The 22,886-nt window shown below is 37.1% G+C and overlaps 1 protein-coding gene across 3 annotated transcripts in view; it reads left to right on the top strand.

Moving 5' to 3' along the window:
• Nucleotides 1–22,886, top strand: part of TENM1 (teneurin transmembrane protein 1) — a 566,015-nt gene that overhangs the window by 251,675 nt on the left and 291,454 nt on the right. The gene's annotated exons all lie outside the window — the stretch shown is intronic.

Below are 22,886 nucleotides of genomic sequence, written 5' to 3' on the forward strand. Positions count from 1 at the left end.
ATCAGAAACCTAGTCCTGCCTTCTACCCCCTAACAAAACCTGAACTCAGAAATGAATCTGATAAACTAGGCAGGTTTTGCTTGACACACATAGAAGTTGTTAAATGCTGCCAACTAATTTAAAGACTTAAGTCTAGAGATTTTACATAAAATCTCTGGTTTACATAAAATTTCTAGCCTCTCTTTAAAAATAAAAAGATCTGACATTCCCAGATGTGCATTCACGCATTCATCCACACATTTTTGAGTACCTATGTGCTACACACTATTCTAGTCTTTTGTTTTGGAAAAATAATATGAAAACCATTGACTGCAGCTAAATAGGGGCTGCTCCCAAAAGGCCCATGAACTCTCCAGTCCATCAGAGTAGCCATACTGCCCTCTTCACTTTTTTATACTACCTGCCTTCCTTCTCAGTTGGCATTTACCTTGCAACCTATGTAATAAGATAATTCACACTGAAGTAAAAAGGGCTGTGACAAAGAAAATGTATTATATCTCCCGAAGATTATTTGCATTTTAACAGAAGACAGAGTCGTACGCCAAGAATGGCAAATCCCTGACATTAATGTCATTGCTTCCCTGTCCCAGACCCATGGAAGATATAAGTAATCAAAGCAACAAACATTCTTTCCTGCTGAGTCTAGATTCTGCAATTTGAGTTTACTCAGAAGTTGGAATATATTTGCCATCACTACTTTCAGCCAAAGAAACGAGATACTCATTATGAATTTCCTGTCATTAGAAGTTTAGGAGGAGAAATTTTGTAAGGGGCAGAAAAATATAACACAATCACCCTATTAAAATCTGACCCTGTTCACAGTTACTAATGGTAGCCCTAACCATGGCCAACTATCTCATAGATGCATGGAATTGAACATAAAGAACAGTGACAGGTAAATTTATAACACATCTTCATTATTAGAGCCTCATTTCAAATGAATGTCCTGTAAATACTGGGTACACAATGTTCAGGTATATGTTTCTGCATATGTGTTATATAAATGTAAAAGTAGATACTAATAGTGAGTTCTGAGTTCCCGTAGAATAATGCTGGCCCCTTAAATTCAAATCTCTCCACACCATCCTCCAGAAAGAAATTCAGATCAGCAAGGAGAGCAAATAAAACCACACATAACCCACTTCAATAGCATAACTAGGAGATGGAATTCCACACACTTCAAATTACGCATAAGGAGAGAAAAAATACTCAAAAGAAGCAGAACTAGCTCTGTAGCCCATGCCAGAGCCAAGAGTGAAACGAAGACTAAATAGAAAAGAAGATGTGAGAGCTGGGGCCTAGCGATGGCAGAATTGATCAATTAAAATGCCCTTGGGGGCTTCCCTGGTGGCGCAGTGGTTAAGAATCCACCTGCCAATGCAAGGGACACGGGTTCGAGCCCTGGTCCAGGAAGATCCCACATGCCGTGGAGCAACTAAGCCCGTGCACCACAGCTACTGAGCCTGTGCTCTAGAGCCCGCGAGGCACAACTACTGAGCCCACGTGCCACAACCACTGAAGCCCGCGTGCCTAGAGTCCATGCTCCGCAACAAGAGAAGCCACCGCAATGAGAAGCCTGTGCACTGCAACGAAGAGTAGCCCCCGCTTGCCACAGCTAGAGAAAATCCACACGCAGAAACGAAGACCCAACGCAGCCATAAATAAATAAATTTATATTTAAAAAAAAAAAGACCAGATAGTAGTAAATATTTCAAGCTTTGCAGGCCATACAGCCTCTATCACAGCAATTCAACTTATACCCAAAAGCAGCCGTAGACAATCTGTAAATGAATCAGTGTGACTATGTTCCAATAAAATTTTATTTATGGACGCTGGAATTTGAATTTCATAAAATTTTCATGTATCCTGAAATATTGTTATTCTTTTGATCTTTTTCAACCATTTAAAAATGTGAAAGCTGGAATTCCCTGGCAGTCCAGTGGTTAGGGCTCTGCGCTCTCACTGCCAGCGGCCCGGGTTAGATCCCTGGTTGGGGAACTAAGATCCCACAAGCTGTGCTGTGCAGCCAAATAAATAAATAAGTTAAATTTTTAAAAAATGAAAAGAAAACTTAAAAAAAAAAGCTATTCTTAGCTCTCAGTCCCTACAAAAACAGAAAGCAAGCTTGATTTGGCCAAGAGTTGTAGTTTTTTGACTTATGATCTAGAGAGCAAGCTTAATCCACCTAAGAGTTAATGAGGGAAACTTTGGCAGAAGGGCTGTTGGTGAATGATAATATGCTTAATTGTAGATTTAAGGTTAAAACAAAGGTGAGGACAACGATGGAGAATTGTATTAAAATGTTACGTATTTTTGATAAAGTAGTTATTACAATTAAAGCTTGGGAGAAGAAAATAAAAAAGTAAAATAAGCTCAGTGATTGTCACATAGAGAGTCAGAGTATAATTTCAAGCTGACAAACCAAATAGTAGAAAGCCAAGCGAGCAGAAGGGGGATGAAGAGTTTTATAAAAAGTAATAGCGTAAAGGTAATCAATAGAACAACAATACAGACCTTCTTAAATACCAAAATAAAATTTTTAAAAAATTTTTATTGGGGTATAGTTGATTTACAATGTTGTTTTCGTTTCAGTTGTACCGCAAACTGAATCTGTTATACATATACATATGTCCATTCTTTTTAGATTCTTTTCCCATATAGGCCACTACAGAGTACTGAGTAGAGTTCCCTGTGCTATACAGTAGGTCCTTATTAGTTATCTGTTTTATATATAGTAGTGTGTATGTGTCAATCCAAATCTTCCAGTTTATCAAAAGAAATTTTTAAAAAACCAAAGAAACAAACTACATAAAGAAATAAAATTAACATAACACTGTAAATATAACAAAATAATATGTTGAGGCTAAACATATCTGTCATATCAGTAAATGTAAGTGGGTTTAATCACCTATTAGTAAAAGGAAAAGATTTTCAAAAGAGCTCACAAAGCAAAACCTAATTCTATGCTGTTTAGAAGACACACCTGAAATGAAAGGAGTCAGAAATGGCTAAAAATTAAAGGATAGACAAAAGGTTTATCGGGCAAATGGAAGAAGCAGTAAGAAAGCAAAGCTTATAATCTTTATATCAGACAAAGTAGAATTCAGGCCAAAAACCATCAAACACAACAAAGAGTATACTCTATAAAAAGCTATGACTATCTATGCACAAATAACAACTGCCTTTACAAAACAGAAACTGTAAGAGCTCAAGGAGGAATAAACAAAAACAACTAGTAATAGGATATTTTAACCCATCACTCAGGTCACATGGATAGAAACTTATTAAGTATATAGAAGACCTAAAAAAGCAAAATCAATAAGATAGATCTATGGCTGTATATTGAACTTAACACCCTGATAATAGAGAATATACCTTCTTCTCAAGTACTCATGGAACCTTCACAGAATTTGATCATGTATTAAGTCACAACAGGAACCTCAGTGAGTTTCATAAAGTAGAAGTTACACAAACATCATTCCCAGATCATGGTGAAATGAAACTGAAAATTAGGACGAAAATTTTAAAACCAGGAAGGTCCTTCCACCTGGAAATTTTTAAAATCTTAAGTCTCGGGTAAAGGGGGAAATGAAACTTTAAAATTATAAAATTTCTAAGAAATAATGATAATGAACCCAGCACATGTCAAAATTTATGGGATATAAGTAAACCATTTATAAGAAAAAATTTGTATCGGTAAAAATAAAAGAATGAAAATAAAGCTTAAAAAGCCATAAAATAAGCTAGAAGAAGGTACAAGAAAGGAAATAATAAAAATAAAGCAGAAATAAATGGGGTAGAAAAACAGAAAAGTAATAGAAAAGTGGTGTTAAAAATCAACAAACAGGCAGACCACAAGCTACCTTAAATCAAGAGGAAAGGGGGAAATGTATGCCAAATAAGAAATGACGGGAAATATCCATTGATACAGAGGAAAGTTTAAAAACATGGTAAGTGGCCACTTTGCATGAATCTCTTTCACAGGGGTGTAGCATTCTGTACACCCACCAGCAGTGTGTGACTGTGCCCATGTCCTGATGGACTTCCCATCAGTGCGTCACAAGTTTTTGGATCTTTGTCAATCCGATAGGTTAGAAAGGGTACCTTGGGGTAGTTTTAGTTTGTATTTCTCTTATTATGAAAGAATATTCAGTGAAGCTGAATATCTTTTCATGTGTTTAGGGATCTTTTTTTGTGTACTGTATGTTCATATCTTTTGTCCATTTTTCTATTGATTTTTTTTTTTTTGGCCCTCTTTGTCTCAATTTTTAAGAGTTCTTTACGTATTAGGAAGATTCACTATTTTTAATACACAACTCTGTACACCCTCAGGAGGATATATTCTAAGGAAAAAAAACACAAACTTTGAACTTAGTAGGATTAATTCTGGTAGTGGCATTGGTGTAGTAACTCTAATACTTATTTTGTGTGTCTTGTACAATAAGCAAATGAGTAAATACATTGATGTTATTGAGAATTTGGTTCACTCTGTGAAAAAGGAGATAAAATTATAGGATTAGGGAGAAAGAGCTCTGTGGTGCTGGATTAGAATTGGGAATATCAATATGCACTCATTCTTTTAAAAACATACATACAGATATATGTACGTGTGTATATGTGTACATACACACACACACACGCACACGCACACATACACATTAACAAAGATAAAATCTAAAGGTTTTGTTCTATGTGTCTATATCCTTGCTCTTTTCCCTGAAAGGACTTAAAAACAACGACACCTCAGTAGTAATGAGCATATCTTAAAACTAGACTTTGGTTTCTAAATACATTTTCTACTGAAAGCTCCTTAGAGAAATGGCTGATTCTAGGTCTGTCAGAAAAAGTCAGTGCAAATTAAGCCTGGAATATCTTGTGCTAGAAAGCAAGGAAGAGTTGAGACATGTCAAAATGACACAGAAACCAATTTAGAGGAGCTCCCACTGGCCAAATTTGAGTATGTAATGATGGTAATGGATTATACGTTGAACGACAACAACAAAAAAGAATCTGAGTCTATTGTAATACTTTAAAAATAAAAGGCACTTAATTTCTAGAAATAGATCTGAATTGTTTTGTAATTCATGTAGATCCCTTTATGCATACTCATAGTATCTTTCAAATTAGGTATTATTATTTCTAATTTATATGTGAGAACTGACATTCGGAGAGGTTAAGCAGCTTGCCTTCAACCGCACAGCTAGTTAGAGGAAGGACCATCACTCTTAAGGTCTGTCTGACTTTTCAAAAAGAGCCTATGGTGCCCTTATTACACTAACTGGCCTCTAAAAATGAGCTCATATAACAAATACTGTCTTATAACCTGCTTTGGGAACATCTTTTTCTATTATTTAACATTTTTCTACAACATTATTTTTAATTGCAGCATCATCCTCTACTGTATACAGTCACTTATATAATCAATCCCTATTTGCTGGACATTTAAGTACTTTTCCTTATCTTGCTGTTATATACAACATCATGTTGAATATCGTTGTTTTAAAATTTATTCAGATCCTTTTCTTAGTATAAATTTCTAAACATGGAATTCCTGGATCAAAATGTTTAAAAACATTTCCAACACTTTAGGTATATATTGCCAATTTGCCCAAACATTTTGCAACAGTTTACACTCCTGCCAGCAGTACACAAGAATGCTCATTTCTCTGAACCCTTGAAAACTTTTGATATCGTCAATTATAAAAAAAGAAAAAAAAGCCATTTTGATAGGCAAAATGATATTTCAGTGTTTTAGCTTGCATCTTAAAATTACCAGTGTGGTTGAACATTTTAAAATGTCACTGCTAACTTGCATTTCTTCTTTTGTGAATTGCCTGTTGATACCTTTTGTCCGTGTTTCTACTAGAGGGTCAGCTGATATTTATTGATTTATAAGGAATTTTATATATTAAAGATTTTGACATAAACTGCATATTTTAACATTGACTAAAAAAGAATCAAAATTACAATTTTAAATCATAGGGAAAAAAAATAAAACTGAGAGACTGCCATATTCTTTTCTCACATCTCCTGAAATCCTGGCAAGACATTTCAGGAAATAGTAAAAAAAAATTTAGACCCATTTTCGATAATTATATGAAGTTGAGTAAACTTCCTATAGCCTACCTTTTCTTTAAAGCAAAACTTGAATCTGCTTCAAAAATAGAAAACAAGGCTTGGACAGCAAAGTGATCAGTTTTAACAGAAATGCTAAGAAGGTTGAGATAAAAAAGAAAACAGACTGTAAAACCAGTAGAAAATATATGGTGTATACTTCACTTACATGTAACCCAGTAATCCAATAAAATAATCAGTGTCCATATAAAAAGATGATTCTACTCATGTTCTTGTATTTTGAATTGATGAAAGATTGTTAGAGAGCTTCTAGTTCTCTCCTATGCACTTACCTGAGAAGGATGGACGAAATTAGTTTGAGTAATCATTCTATGGGCAAAGAGCAGAGTTTTCCTCTATGCAAAAGCAACTGGTTGGCCTAAAACTTTAACCTATAACATTGGCCTCATTAGCCCAATATTCCAACCAAATTACTTCAGTACAAAATGTCAGTGACTAGCAGAAATGGATCACATCCTCTCTTGGTCCCGAATAAGAGAGAAACTGGTCTCTGTGTGTCCTAGGGCAAAGCACTTCCTCTCCAGCTTTTAGTTTCCTCTTCTGTAAAATGAGATTGAACCAAATGGTTGGTCTGTGGTCTTTTTTTGTTTGTTTGTTTTGTTTTTTTCCAAAAGAAGCTTTTAATTTTTGAACAAGTTTAGATTTACAGAAAAGTTGCAAAAGTAGTACAGAGAATTCCCATATACTCCTCATCTGGTGTCTCCTATTGTTAACATCTTCTATCACCATGGTACATTTGTCACAACTAAGAAACCGACATTGAATATTACTATTAACTGAACCTGACACTTGATTTAGATTTCACCAGTTTTCCCCCAATGTCATTTTTCTGTTCCAGGATCCCATCCAGGATAGGATATTACATTATGTGTCATGTCTCCCTAGTCTCCTCTAGTCTGTGACAGTTTCTTAGATGACCTTGACAGTTTTGAGTAGCAGTGGTCAGGTTTTTTGCAGAATGTCCCTCAATTTGAGTTTTGCCAGTGTCGTTCTCATGTTTAGACTGGGGTTATAGGTTTGGAGGAGGAAGACTACAGAGGTGCATTATCATCGCATCATGTCAAGGATACATGCTATCAGTGTACATGCTATCACTGATGATGTTAATCTTGATCACTCGGCTGAGGTTGTGTTTCTGGGTTTCTCTACTGTAAAGTTACTCCCTCCCTCTTTTCTAAACCATTAGCCTGTGATCTTTTTGAGCTCTGACATACCATGATTTTATTGTGTTACATACAGATTCCCTTAGCTGCACAGATCAATTTGCTAGAGTTGCATCCATTACCCAGGAATGTATACTTGTGCTGGGTAACTCAGCTGAAAATTTTCTTGGGACCCATTTCATACTATATGGCTATGTGAGAAATCTCCATTATGTTTCATAGAATGAGACTCTAATCACTTTCTTTGTAGACAGTGCACTCTACATTTCTTAGTAAAGTAATGATGACTTTACAGATTTTAAGGATGCTCTGATTTTTGGAAACCTTTTACCAAGAGAACCCCAAATCTACAACTTCCAAATCCCAGTGATCAATATGATGGAGAAGAAGAAACGAGCAGGTTTGGGGGATGTTGGTGAGGGTGAGGAGAGAAATGAATGTCTGTTCTAAATTAAGTCGAGGATTTGGAATTAGGAAATCAGGTGAGGTGTGTGTTTGTCTGAATTCTGCTGTAGAGCTGTGTGAAGATGGTAGCTGAAGTTCTATTAGAGACTTGAGTCCCTCTACATTGCTCTTGCCAAAAAAATGCAACTACACAAACCTCATTTAGGGCAAGAAAGCAAAGGATGCAATGGGCAAATGACCTTCTGCCTTTCTCCACTTCCAAGATAGTTTTGGAAAGGCTAGCCTAAGGGGACAATTAACCAGGCCTAATAATAATGGTTAACATTTATGGAGCATTTATTACGTACCAAGCATTTTTCTAGGTGCCTTACATGTACTGACTCACAAGGTCCTCACTAGAACCCTATGGGGAAGGTGCTATTATTATGCACATTTTATAGTGAGGATACTGAGACACGGTGATTGAGTAACTTGCCCAAGGTCCCTCTGATACTAACTGTAGCAGAGTTGAGATTTGAAACAAGACATTTCCGCTCCAGACACATGACAACTGCCTCCCTTTAGATAGAGTGTAAAGCTCCAGGAGGGCAAGCGTTTTTGTAACCAAGCAGTTACTGTTGTATCTTCAACACGTAGGACGGTGTCTAATACCTAGTAGTCGGCCAGCAAATAATTATTGTATGAAGGGAGGCAAAGGCTTGAGGATCCTGATCATGAATCAAGCCCAAACATTGGTGACTCTTCCAGAAGAACACCGTCATGATGCCACCTCAGAAAACTCAGAACAAACTGGGCCATTATAATCTCCACCAGTTCATTCTCTGTATCGCCCCATCCGATCAAATCTTATAAGGCAGCTAGAAGGGCTTGGGACATACCCAGCTGTAGTTTTCTCCTACTCATCTGTTTTCCACCTTCTCTATTATATATTCTGACTCCCCAACCTCATCTGAGCCCTACTCTTTAATGTTAACTCTGAATAAGCAGGTAATGGAAAGGGTTTTAACATCTCAAAATCTAAAAGTTTGCAGAAGAACACATGCCAGGTATCCATGGCTGTGCCAACATGATGCCAGATCAGGAAAGTGAGTTTCAAAGCATCAGCTACCAGGGGTTGAGGACATAAATCAATGAATACATTCCCATTTTTTAAATTTAAATACATTCAGGTCAAATGAGTAAGAGGAGGAGAGAGCTTCTGTGTAAGTCTGTTTCTCACTTTCCAGTCACCAGTTTTATATGGATCTTTTTAAAAGAATATGCATATTATTACCAATAAGCATTCAACCAGGAAAGAGGATGAGAGACTGTTTAGGAATCTAAGAGACTTCCATCATCAGTAATGATGAAGTAATAGGCAATGACTTGGACCATAGCGAAAGGGAGACTTCATTGAGCAGAAAACGAAGTAAAATGAGAAAGAAAAAGAAAATTTTAAGGAAGAATCAAAAGTGCCGAGTCCTGGCTAAATTGACATTTTTGCTGCATTATTCATTAAGGTGGGATTTTGGGAGGGAAAAAAAAGTGTCCCGTCATTATGCTGCTTATTTCTCCTGACTCCACAAAGCAAATAATAATACAAAAGTAAATAAGATTTGAGTTATGGAGAGCACTTATTTATTGGTGCTGTGACTTGAGATGAAAACACTAAATAATTGTGTCTGTCTGATAAGGAATACACAGATGGGCCCGTTACGCAACTGCAAATGGAGATCATATATTAAACCTGTGATAAGGTACCCAAATAGACATGTTATTTATAAATATTGCTGCAACCTTGGAATGGAAAATATAAAATACATAGTAAATGAAAGTTTTAAGATAATGTAATATAGAACTGGGATATTAAAATGATTTATTACCTTGATAGAATCTTTTCTAGCTTCAATATTGGATAAAACTAGGACTGTACTAAGGCAAAAAAAAAATGTATGCTGCAGTAGAGAATGTTTCATTTCATTTGGGAGAGGAAATGTAGGGATTCAAACATGTGGAGCAACAAGAAAGGTGTCATTACCTCTGTTGTACTGTCTCAATCTTCTCTTTAATTGGCATTTAATTTTACTGTTTCACTGTGGCAGACTAGCAAAATGTGTTACGTAAAACTGTTCAAATTATAAAACGCTTTTTTTCACTTTTTTTTTAATTAATGAAGTCCTTCTTTCAAAGGAAATTCTACCCATACCCGACATGACAGCTTTTAAAAAGGTTTGAAAGGAATCTCACAGCCGTACTGACTCCATTCAAATTGCTTTGAAAAGAAACATTTAAGTATGTTTTATTTATGTTTATGATGTCGTGCAACCACAGATAATATTTTTAGTAGAAAATGTATATGTATAACCCTAGGAAAAAAAGAGAAAATTTGAATGAAACTGCTGAAGCAAAAGTAAGGTACCATAAATAAACATGCATTACTTCCTCTGTTTAGTTCTTAAAAAATGTTTCTCTGAAAACTAATGGTTTTCAATCCTGCATATAATCTGGTTATTACCAGGATAAAGCCAAGATCTGAAGGTGATTTATCAAAGGGCTATAGTTCACTCATACACCAATTTGATGTTTAATGTAATGAAAATGGGATTTATTTTAAGATGGAAAGATAACCTGGTTTCTGTAATGTTAGCAGTCACTGCATTTAATTCAGGTAGCATTTATTTTTGCAGTGATGTTCCTTATTGTGGAAGCCTCTTGCTTCACACGATGTCCACTGAAGTATTGGTCTGGTGAAATTGCTTCCAACAGGAGTTAACTTGAAAGCCTGAAGTCATCAGGGGTCACCATCTGGGTAATGTACCTGGTATATTTTTCAGGAAGGGAACTGTCCAACATACAAGTAGATCTGTAGCTTTGACAAGCTTTGCAAGTACAAAAGCAGTAGCATCCCTTAGCCTGAAGGAATATGAAGCAAGATATGTAAGGGAACTAGTGGGGGCAAAAATTGCTGACAAAGAGGAAAAACAAATTACCTTGAAAAATATCACATGCTTTTGTCTTGGCATGATTGAAGCTTATGACATCATCTATAATGGGCAGGACTTTTATCTGTAAGACAGATTTCAAATTTTCAAAATAAATTTTAGTCAAATTTGAAAATAGCACCAAAAAATTTCTTGTAATAAAAAATATAGCACCCTTAGCTGAATATGTGTGCAGTTTGAGATGCAAGATGAATTTCTTGAAAGCAAACTTGTATTTGCCTTGCAAATATTGCAATTTCAAGGTTACTTGTGTATTTATTATCAGAGCTCTATTTACCTTATTATTAAGTGGATTGGAATATTATCTGTAAAAGAGTGGACACAAAACACCAAGAGATACAGAGTAACATGGAAGGTTTCATATCTTCTGACACTGGCATTATGAAACTATTCCAACAAATTTAATTGCCTAGAAAGAATTCTTCCCAGCACCCAAATTTTCTTGATTCAGATATTTCAAGGATAATTTTTTAGGACAGTACATTTCAAACTATATCTGTGGAGCTTTTGGACTCCCAGTTCCTTTCAGTCAAAAGAGTTCTGTTTTATCTTTTGATGGGTTTGAGGGTTATTCATATTTAATTGCTGGATTGTTCTACTGCTTTAAAATGTTTTGAAAAGCCCTATTTTAGAAAACAAAAATTAAAGAGATGGAATAAAAGAATGCATCTATCCATTCAGCTTTTTAAAAGGTTTGTTGAGCACCTACTATTTTTTTATTGTATAACAATATGTGAATACAGTATCACTGTAAAAGATTCTAACAATACTATGGAAATGTTGACGTTCCCCCAGCTCCCCACTCTAAAGATCAATAATTTGATATTAATCCTTCCATTTCTCTTTCTATGCATTTACATACATAGAGATACCTTTTCTTTTACTTAAATAGGGTCATTGGATGTGCCTTGTTCTACATGGTTTTTTATACCAATCTTAGAGCTCTTTCTATGTCAGTACATATAGGTCATCTAGTGGTGTGCTGATAAATGTTTAACAACTAGCTCTCTGGGCAAAAAAGCCTTGATGTGCAACATTTGCTGATTCCTGGAGTGTTAAAACACCCACCATGGTGATTTCAACTACCAATGTGAAGTCACTGAAAGTGGAATTGGAAGAGATGTGCACAGTTGGCTCTTGTAAACCAGTAGAAGCTGGCTCTATCACATCACTGGGTCAGTCCTTTCTCTCTCTCTCTCTTGTTTTTTTTTTTTCTTTCTGGCATCCTATTTTGAAATGCATTGAGACTTACAGAAAAGTTGCAAATATAGCACAGAATTCCTGTAAACCTGTCATTCAGTTTCTGCCAATATTAACATCTTGCATAACCATAGTACAGTTGTTAAAAGTAAGAGATTAGCATTAGTATGGTGCTATTAACTCAGAGTTTATTTCGGATTTCTTCAGTTTTACACTATTTGTTCTTCTTGTTCCAGGATCCTATCTAGTATACCACATTGCATTTAACTGTGATGTCTTCTTAGTGTCCTTTAATCTGACAGTTTGTCAGTATCAGTCCTTTTGATTCTTATGTAGGATTTTATATTATGGGTTTACTATTCTCTCATAGATGGATATATTGGTGGGGTATTTTTTCTTTACTATATTAACAAAATCATTATGTTAACAATGCTGTTTTGAACCTCCTTGTACATGTCTGTTTATGCATGTATAGGCATACTTCAGAGATATTGCAGGCTTGGTTCCAGACCACTGCAATAAAGTGAGTCATATGAATTTTTTTGTTCCCCAGTGCATATATAAATTATGTTTACACCATACTGTAGACTATTAAATGTTTAATAGCATTATGTCTAAAAAAACAATGTACATACCTTAATTAAGAACTACTTTATTGCTAAAAAATGCTAACCATCATCTGAGCATTCAGCAAGTCATAATCTTTTTGCTGGTGGAGAGCCTTGCCTCGATGTTGATGGCTGCTGACTAATCAGGGTGATGGTTGCTGAAGGTTGGGGTGGCCGGGGCAATTTCTTAAAATAAAGCTATGATGAAGTTTGCCTCACTGATTGACTCTTCTTTCACAAATGATTTCTCTGTAGCACATAATGCTGTTTAATAGCATTTTACCCACAGTAAAATGTCTTTCAAAATTGGAGTCAATCCTCTCAAAACCTGCCCCTGCTTTATCAACTAAGTTTATGTAATATCCTAAGTCCTTTGTTGTCATTTCAATCTTTACATCATCTTCACCAGGAGTAAATTCCATCTCAAGAAATCACTTTTTTTTAAACGTCTTTATTGGAGTAATTACTTTACAATGGTGTGTTAGTTTCTGCTTTATAACAAAGTGAATCAGCTGTAAGTGTACATATATCCCCATATCCCCTCCCTCTTCTGTCTCCCTCCCACCCTCCCTATGCCACCCCTCTAGGTGGTCACAGAGCACCGAGCTGATCTCCCTGTGCTATGCAGCTGCTTCCCAGTAGCTATCTATTTTACATTTGGTAGTGTATATATGTCCATGCCACTCTCTCACTTCGTCCCAGCTTACCCTTCCCCCTCCCTGTGTCCTCAAGTCCATTCTCTACGCCTGCGTCTTTATTCCTGTCCTGCCCCTAGGTTCGTCAGAAGCATTTTTTTGTTTTCGAGATTCCATATATATGTGTTAGCATACGGTATTTGTTTTTCTCTTTCTGACTTACTTCACTCTGTATGACAGTCTCTAGGTCCACCCACCTCACTACAAATAATTTCGTTTCTTTTTATGGCTGAGTAATATTCCATTGTATATATGTACCACATTTTCTTTATCCATTTGTCTGTCGATGGACATTTAGGTTGCTTCCATGTCCTGGCTATTGTAAATAGTGCTGCAATGAATATTGTGGTACATGACTCTTTTTGAATTATGGTTTTCTCAGTATATGCCCAATAGTGGGATTGCTGGGTCGTATGGTAGTTTTATTTCTGGTTTTTTAGGGAACCTCCATACTGTTTTCCATAGTGGCTGTATCAATTTACATTCCCACCAACAGTGCAAGTGGGTTCCCTTTTTTCCACACCCTTTCCAGCATAGATTGATTGTAGATTTTTTGATGATGGCCATTCTGACTGCTGTGAGGTGATATACCTAGTTGTGGTTTTGATTTGCATTTCTCTAATGATTAGTGGTGTTGAGCATCCTTCCACGTGTTTGTTGGCAATCTGTGTATCTTCTTTGGAGAAACACCTATTTAGGTCTTCTGCCCATTTTTGCATTGGGTTGTTTGTTTTTTTGATATGGAGCTGCATGAGCTGCTTATAAATTTTGGAGATTAATCCTTTGTCAGTTGCTTCATTTGTAAATATTTTCTCCCATTCTGAGGGTTGTCTTTTCATCTTGTTTATGGTTTCCTTTGCTGTGCAAAAGCTTTGAAGTTTCATTAGGTCCCATTTGTTTATTTTTGTTTTTATTTCCATTTCTCTAGGAAGTGGGTCAAAAAGGATCTTGCTGTGATTTATGTCATAGAGTGTTCTTCCTATGTTTTCCTCTAGGAGTTTTATAGTGTCTGGACTTACATTTAGGTCTTTAATCCATTTTGAGTTGTTTTTTTGTTTTTTGTTTTTTGCGGTACACGGGCCTCTCACTGTTGTGGCCTCTCCCGTTGCGGAGCACAGGCTCCAGACGCACAGACTCAGCAGCCATGGCTCACGGGCCTAGCCGCTCCGCGGCATGTGGGATATTCCCGGGCCAGGGCATGAACCCATGTCCCCTGCATCGGCAGGTGGACTCTCAACCACTGTGCCACCAGGGAAGCCCTTGAGTTTATTTTTGTTTATGGTGTTAGGCAGTGTTGTAATTTCATTCTTTTATATGTAGCTGTCCAGTTTTCCCAACACCACTTATTGAAGAAGCTGTCTTTTCTCCACTGTATAGTCTTGCCTCCTTTATCAAAGATAAGGTGACCATATGTGCGTGGGTTTATCTCTGGGCTTTCTATCCTGTTCCATTGACCTATATTTCTGTTTTTGTGCCAGTACCATACTGTCATGATTTCTGTAGCTTTGTAGTATAGTCTGAAGTCAGGGAGCCTGATTCCTCTAGCTCCATTTTTCTTTCTCAAGATCGCTTTGGCTATTAGGGGTCTTTTGTGTTTCCATACAAATTGTGAAATTTTTTGTTCTAGTTCTGTGAAAAATGCCATTGGTAGTTTGATAGGGATTGCATTGAATCTGTAGGTTGCTTTGGGTAGTATAGTCATTTTTACAATGTTGATTCTTCCAATCCAAGAATGTGGTATATCTCTCCATCTGTTTGTATCATCTTTAATTTCTTTCATCAGTGTCTTATAGTTTTCTGCATACAGGTCCTTTGTCTTCTTAAGTAGGTTTTTTTCCTAGGTATTTTATTCTTTTTGTTGCGATGGTAAATAGGAGTGTTTCCTAAATTTCTCCTTCAGATTTTTCATCGTTAGTGTATAGGAATGCAAGAGATTTCTGTGCATTAATTTTGTAACCTGCTACTTTACCAAATTCATTGATTAGCTCTAGTAGTAAGAGACCACTTTCTTTGCCCAGCCATACAAAGCAACTCCTCTTCTGTTGAAGTATTATCATGAGATTGCAGCAATTCAGTCACATCTTCAGGCTCCCCTTCTAATTCTAGTTCTCTTGCTCTTTCCACCACATCTACAGTTACTTCCTCCACTGAAGTCTTGAACCCCTCAAAGTCATCCATGAGAGTTGGAATCAACTTCTTCCCAACTCCTGTTAATTTTGATATTTTGACCTCCTCCCATGCATCACAAATGTTCTTAATGGCATCTAGAACAGTGAATCCTTTCCAGAAGGTTTTTAATTTACTTTGCCCAGATCCATCAGACGAATCACTATCTATGGCAGCTATAGCCTTATGAAATGTATTTCTTAAATAGTGAGATTTGAAAGTTGAAATTACTCCTTGATCCATGGACTACAGAATGTATGTTGTGTTAGCAGGCATGCAAACAACATGAATCTCATTGTACACCTCCATCAGAGCTCTTGGGTAACCACATACATTGTCAGTGAGCAGGAATATTTTGAAAGGAATCTTTTTTTCTGAGCAGTAGGTCTCAACAATGGGCTTAAAATATTCAAGAAAACATGTTGTAAACAGATGTGCTGTCATCCAGGCTTTGTTCCTCCATTTATAGAGCACAGACTGGGTTGATTTAGCATAATTCTTAAGGGCCCTAGGATTTTCAGAATGGTAAATGAGCATTGACTTCAACTGAAAGTTACCAGCTGCATTACTCCCTAACAAGAGAGTCAGCCTGTCCTTCAAAGCTTTGAAGCCAGGCATTGACTTCTCCTCTCTAGCTATGAAAGTCCTAGATGGCATCTTCTTCCAATAGAAGGCTGCTTCATCTACATTGAAAATCTGTTGTTTAAGGTATCCAGCTCATTAGTTATCTTAGCTAATTCTTCTGGGTAACTTGCTGTAGCTTCTACATCAGCACTTGCTGCTTCTCCTTGCACTTTGTTGTTATGGAGACGGCTTCTTTCCTTAAACCTGACAAACCAACCTCTGCTGGCTTCAAACTTTTCTTCCACAGCTTCCTCACCTCTCTCAGCCTTCATAGAATTAAAAGAGGAGGGCTTGCTCTGGAGCAGGCTTTGGCTTAAGGGAATATTGTGGCTGGTTTGATTTTCTATCCAGACCACTAAGACTTTCTCCAAATCAGCAATAAGGCAGTTTTGCTTTCTTATCATTCACGTGTTCACTGGAGTAGCACTTTTAATTTCCTTTAAGAACTTTTCCTTTGCATTCACAACTTGGCTAACTGGCACAAAAGGCCTGTCTCAGCTTTCAACATGCCTTCCTTGCTAACCTTAATCATTTCTAGCTTTTAATTTAAAGTGAGCAACATGTGACTCTTCCTTTCACTTGGACACCCAGAGGACTTTGTAGGGTTAACTGGTCCAGTTTCAATATTGCTGTGTCTCAGGGAATAGGGAGGCAGGAGGAGAGCAAGAGAGATGGGGGAATGGCCAATGGAGCAGTCAGAACATACACAACATTTATCGATTAAGTTTGCTGTCTTATATGGGCACGGTTCATGGCACCCCAAAGCAATTAAGGTAGTAACATCAAAGATCACTGATCACAGATCACCACAGCAAATATAATAAGAATGAAAAAGTTTGAAATATTGTGAGAATTACAAAATTGTGACACAGACACGAAGTGAGCAAATGCCGTTGGAAAAATGGTGTTGATAGACTTACTGGACACAGGGTGGCCACAGACCTTCAATTAGTAAAAAATACAATAGCTGGGAAGCATAATAAAGCAAAATGAAGCAAAGCAAGGCATGCCTGTATGTGATTCTTTCTTTAGTGCAGATTCCTAGAAGTAGAATTCCTTGGTCAGGGAACATTCCCAATTTAAATTTTGATAAACAATCAATAGCAATCACAAAATTGCTTTCCAAAGCCGATTTACCACTTTACAGTCCTATCAGCAGTGTTTAAGCAAGAGTACTTCTTGACTACCAGGTGCTGAGTTAGGTACCAGGGACAAAAGATGAAGAAGACATGGTACCCGCCCTTTCAGTGCTTAAAATGATGAGGCATTCATATAAATAGGTATCTTCAACATAGCATGGTGGGTTCTATAACGAGGTGCTAAGAGAGAAATACCATATCTCTTTGTGAAATGTTCTAGATAGTCAAGATCAGTACTGTCCAACAGAAATACAACCCACACCACATATATAATTTTAAATTTTATAGTTGCCACATTAAAAACGTAATAAGCAGGTGGAGTTAATTTAAATAGATTTTTAATTTAATGAAATACATATCTAAAATATTAACACTTCAACATATAATCAATATAAAAATTATTAATTGGATAATTTGCATTCTTTCTTTCATACGAAGTCTTCGACTTTGACTAACCACATTTCAAATGCTTGATAGACACATGTGGTGAGTGGCTGCCACATTAGACAGTACAGACCTAGGTCATTCAGCATGTATTTCCTACATCTACTTCTGAAGCACTTCTGCAGTCTCTCCCTTATAAGTGAATATTTGCCTTTTGAAGGGGCATGGAATGGGGAAGCATTATCAATTATAAACATTACCAGAGACCATCAGTCTTACTTAAGAGAAACAAAGACCAACATCCTAACAGAGAGTACAGAAAAATAACTGCAGAGAGGCTTTGAGGCTCCAGCCTATAGAAATACGCAAGTTAAGAAGGGCTTCTTACGAAGTCAGGCTGCCTTGAGATCCAAGATGCTTGATTGAGTTTGACACTTGGGGACAGCAAGATACTCCATTTGTTACCTTAACTTTGTAATAAATTTATAATTTCAGAGCATAGCTCTTTGCAATTGGATAAAACAAGAAGGATAAGAATTATAAAATCTACAGGACTCAGCACTAAGGAACATTTGTGAGGAGAGCATTAGGGACTGCCATTCTTACTCAGCTGAAAAGACATTACTCCTGGAATATCTGAATAGGCAGACACATTCTGTCCGGCCATTGAACTTTAGTGAAGTGCAAATAATGGAACTGGTACTTCCTGAGAGATCTGGCTAGTGTCCAGCCTTGCTCATTGAGTATGTATATTTTTATATATGTCTTTAGGAAAGAGAACTTTGACTTTGTTTGGGGTCAGGAGTAGTTATATTAGACCTACTATAACCAGTAGTGCTCATTTGTAGGTATATGTTGGGGCATGTGTGATTTTAGTTTTATTACTTTCTATTCATTTGTAGTTTATTGGTGACCAGTTTGTGAAGTTGGTTAGAGCACAGAGATAACAGGATTATGGTCCCAATCCTGTTTTTGAGTTTTCCTACCACTCTTCTGTTTCCTAACTGAGCCCTGGCCACACTGAGCTCCTTAGTGTTCTTCACATATTCCGTACAAGACTTCAGGGTTTTCTGTAATTGCTGTTCCTTCTTCCTAGGAGGTTTTTCAACTAGATATTCATATGCCTTCGCTTCATTCAAATCTTGGTTCAAATATTACCTACTCCAAGAGACCTTCCCTGACTACTCGGACTTATTTTTTTCCTTTATAGCATTTGTAACTACTGGACATTATTTCACTTATTTGCTTCTTTGTTTCTATATAGCCATATTATATTACATCATATATTTATTCATTGTCTGCCTCTCTTAACTTACCACCCTCTTACATGAGTTCTGGGAGGGTAGAGATTTTTTTTTAATTCACTGCTCTAAACTTAGGAAAACAGTGCCTGGCACAAAGTAGGCACTCAAGAAATACTTGTTGAATCAATATATGAATATAACTTAACACTGCCCTGTTTGTTCATTACCAGTTGTACCCTTATTTCATTATGAGTGGGCTCATAATGTTTATACTTGGGTTTAGGGGACTTGCTTAAAGTGTGGCTATAAATACATAGCATAGATCTGAATGGAGATCTATTAGAAGGTAAGGACTCTGTATCTTCCTCATTGTGTATCCAAGGCTGATACGCAGCCAGTAGGTCCTGGTCAGGATATGTTGGTTGTTTACATCCAACATCCGTATGGGTCAGCCAATACCTTTGCAGTCCTGGCTGTTTATTACCTTTTCCTGTGTTCCCGACATTCCTGGTGTGCTCAGCATATGCTTTGAAAATACTTGTTGAATGAATCAATAAATAGATCCCCATAATAGAAGTATTGCCATATCTTTCTAGTGGTGTGTTGGTATATCCCAAAGTTCAACATAGTTTTATGTATTGGTCTTAGTGTGAACAAAGTATTATTTATTTCTAACAGAACACAAACACTGGAGTTATTTAGTTACCTCAGTCTACCCTGCACATAAATGCACTCTTTGATTTCCTTTCACAACTCAGTATATGGAAGTTCAGTTTGGAGGAGAGAAAAGACCCATAGCCTTGCCATGGTACCCATAGTCTGTAGCAAATCATTTTCATTATGTATTCATACATAGGGACATCACAAAACAATGGGTACATTACACACAGCTCATTGCCTAGAAAAGGCATAAGTAAACTCGAAAAATTATAAAGCTTTACCACCCTCAAAAGGTATTTGACTAATTGTGCATACCTCTTTATCTGTCATGATTGGCTACAAGCAGTCCCTTTCATTTGATGGTGAAAAATTAAACCTTATTTTATTATTTTGAAGTGATTCTCAGCACATGTATTTTCTCTCTCATGGTTAAGTGCCCTCAGGAAACTGGCTTAACTTAAATAAAGTATATAAAATAGCCCTCTTGATCTGCAAAATGCGAACTACTATGCCTTTTGTTCCTTATGGCCCATCTAATTTCAAAAAAGTAACAGAACCAAGAAAGTCAAACACATTTTCAATATAGCTTCTAATATCCATCATATTCAAATTATTAGGGGACTGAGTAGACTGAATTTTCTATAAAGCTGATAAATACCTTTAATTGGAGCGAGGATGTTAAACCAACTGTACTTTGAGTCTTTTGGCAAGGAAATCTCAGGGATGTCCCTAATATAGCTCTATTAGCATGCCATACTGTACCTTACTCAGAACCAGTATCATTTGAGTTTCATTTGTTTCCAGTAATTGCAAGAGAAATTCATCAGGCAGTACTGGCCTTAATCCAAAGAAAAGGGTAGAAACCAATTAAATGCTTAAAAGTTTTAAGGATAAATTAGAAGGTACGTGTTAGAAATCTCTTTAGCTCAACTAAAAGTGGATGAATGATTTTTAAATAGGCTATCTGGCTAGCTTTCCTGTTCTCGGTTGCTAATTCATATGCTATGTATTTGTGTTAGACATATAAATTAGCCCCTTTCAGTCTGCCTAGGAACATAAAGAAAAATATGAGATGGCTTATGAACAGATACACTTTTTTTTTTTGCCTTTTGGTAAGATTTGGTTGATTTGAAAATTGCAGTATGAAAACAAATAAAAGGATGTCCCCAGCTTCTGTCCGAGGCACTGTTTTCTCCTAACATTCTCTCCACTCAGTAATCTCACTTGCTCTCACTTCAACTGTTGCTTATGTGCATGTGTGATTCTAGTCTTGTCCTAGACCTAATATTTCTCCAGAACTTCAAACTCCTGTGTCTGACATGACTATCTAGATAGCCCATCAGTCCCTGGAACCTGGAATCTCCAAATATTAATTCATTGTATTCCTCCCATCACGTCACCCTTCCCCAGACCAACTAGTAAGCATTCAACAAACACATATCCAGCACCAACTGTTCGTAGCTAGTGCTGAGCTAAGTGCGAATTCCCTAACTCTGTTAATGGTTCCACAGTGCTTTCAGTTATCAGGCTCAAAACCTTAACGTTTTGGATTCCTCCCTTTCTGTCACTCTTTCCTATGCCCATCCCCAGCACACCTACACACATACACAAGCGTGCAAGCACACACCCACCCACTCATACGCAGAGCTGGTTGCCAAATCCTGAAATGACATTTATGCAATTTCTCCTTAAGGAATTGCCTTCTTGGCATTCTCACAGCCACGGCCCTAAATGAGACACTCATCATTTTTCACCTAGATTATTGCAGTGCCATCCCAGTTTGTGTTCTTGCCACATTTTTAGGCCTCCAATCCATCCTTCTCCACACTACTACTGGATTTATCTTTCTACAGAGGGTGCTCTGATGATATCATTTATTAGCCTAGAAATCATCAGTGCTCCTCATTGCTATTAAATTAATCTTCCTAAAGAAAATTGATCATAGCCCTCATCTGCTCAGAAAATAGCGGTGCCTCCCTGTTGCCCAGTAAATTGAATCCAAATACCTAAGTGTGGCATTCAATGCCCTCCACAATATGGCCCTTATCGACCCTTCCAGCCTTAACTTCCACTAACTTCTATATGTAGCTAAACTCCAACCAACCCCATCAACTTCCTTTGCCTCAAATACATCTTGTGCTTTACAAAGTCATATTTTGTTCACCCTGCCCCCTCACCCCACCTATTGTTGACACCTGCCCCACATATCCTTCAAGGTCTATCTCTAATCCTACTTCCTTCATTAAATCATCCCTGATCAACCAAGCCAATTTTTATCTATTGTTCCTTTAAACCATTTCTTTTAAAACAAAAATTTCTTTTTTCCCCAGATGGCAAACATCACACATATTCATTGTAAACAATATAGACAATACAGAAATCATAAAGAAGAAAATAAAATCCTCCATAAACCCCGCATACTGTTACTATGTTGCAATACATCCTCTCAGCCCTTTCTTTCTCCACACAGCAACATATGTGCGCGCGCACGCGCACACACACACACACACACACACACACACAATATAGATCATACTATTCATACTGTTTAGTAGCCTGATGTTTTTCATTTGATGCATCATAAATATTTCCCATGCCATTACATAGTCTTCTGCAACAAGATTTAATAACTGCTTAATCTTGTATTATTTATATCATCGGTTATTTAATTAATCTCCTTTTGATGAATATTTAGATTGATCATAACTTTTTACTAGTTTTTAAATGTTTCAATGGATAGACTTGTAGTTTAGTACACATTCATAGCTAATTCATAGAAATTGAATTGTTTCCTAAAAGATTCAGCCAAATTTCAAGTTTTCTTAATAAATGGTGCCACGTTACCCTCCAAAAGGTGACTGGTTTTTTATACTCACATCAAGAGTGTATGAGAAGCAGCCGCATAGCACAGGAAGATCAGTTCGGTGCTTTGTGACCGCCTGGAGGGGTGGGATAGGGAGGGTGGGAGGGAGGGAGACACAAGAGGGAAGAGATATGGGAACATATGTATATGTATAGCTGATTCACTTTGTTATAAAGCAGAAACTAACACACCATTGTAAAGCAATTATATCCCAATAAAGATGTTAAAAAAAAAAAAGAGTGTATGAGAGGGCTTCCATGGTGGCGCAGTGGTTAAGAATCTGCCTGCCACTGCAGGGGACACGGGTTCGAGCCCTGGTCCGGGAAGATCCCACATGCCGTGGAGCAACTAAGCCCGTGCGCCACAACTACTGAGCCTGCGCTCTAGAGCCCCCGAGCCACAACTACTGAGCCCTCGCGCCACAACTACTGAAGCCTGGGCGCCTAGAGCCCGTGCTCTGCAACAAGAGAAGCCACCACAGTGAGAAGCCCATGCACCGCAACAAAGAGTAGCCCCCGCTCACTGCAACTAGAGAAAACCCCCGCGCAATCTAAAAAAAGATTTAAGTCAATCTAAAAAAAGATTGACTTAAAAAAAAAAGTGTATGAGAGTCCCCATT

This window comes from Lagenorhynchus albirostris, chromosome X (genome assembly GCF_949774975.1).
Source record: "Lagenorhynchus albirostris chromosome X, mLagAlb1.1, whole genome shotgun sequence".
In the NCBI taxonomy this organism is placed as follows: Eukaryota; Metazoa; Chordata; class Mammalia; order Artiodactyla; family Delphinidae; genus Lagenorhynchus; species Lagenorhynchus albirostris.